Source organism: Sander vitreus, chromosome 11, assembly GCF_031162955.1.
Source record: "Sander vitreus isolate 19-12246 chromosome 11, sanVit1, whole genome shotgun sequence".
In the NCBI taxonomy this organism is placed as follows: domain Eukaryota; kingdom Metazoa; phylum Chordata; class Actinopteri; order Perciformes; family Percidae; genus Sander; species Sander vitreus.
The window spans coordinates 2,629,193-2,630,000 of NC_135865.1; positions in this window are offsets into that span (position 1 = coordinate 2,629,193).

Sequence of the window (808 nt, forward strand, 5' to 3'; positions counted from 1 at the left end):
ATTGCTCTAAATACCTGTATTTAGAAATGTAGATGTCTATTTGATTTTCGATTGTACAATAATATACAATAAAACTTTTTCGGGCACAAATAAGTTCTAAATTCAAAGCTTTTTCTATCTAATTTCAAGAGTGTATTATTGTAACCACTTCATGTATTTAGTGGGGGTGTGCAAAAAAAGATCGATTCACATCGCGATTCAAGCTCTACTGATTCAAAATCGATTCATAGAATTTCCAAAAATCAATTCATATTTTTTTTTTTTTTTTATTGTATGTCTACTGCAATCACATGGGAACAGTAACTACATTTACATACTGTGAATCGTTTTTGAGTCGAATCTTGAGCCTAAAAATCAATATTGAATCATGACATTTTCTGACTCGTGCACCCCTAGTATTTAATGACTCATTTTATCCAAAGTGCCTTACAATATTAGACATTTTTAGCATGTGTGGCCCCAGTGGGAGTAATAAAAGACCCTTGGTTGTTGTCTTTGTGGACGGCTTTAATATGATAAGGAGCTAATTTGCTCGTATGATTTGTATTACAGTATGTATTTTCCATCTTCTTCTCATATTTAGATAAAGTACCAAATGAACTCCTGCTATAAATTCTAACATAGTGTACTTATACTGATGCAACCCCGTTTTTCTATCAGCCACACACACAGTAAGCAATGCTGCCATTTTATTCGACAATCGTTTGTAAAGGCGATTGCAAACAGATGATTTGGGGAAATGCCAACACTGTCACTTTTATTGCTTCTTTAACCTTTCATGCTGGACGCCCAGAAGAGCGCAAGAGAC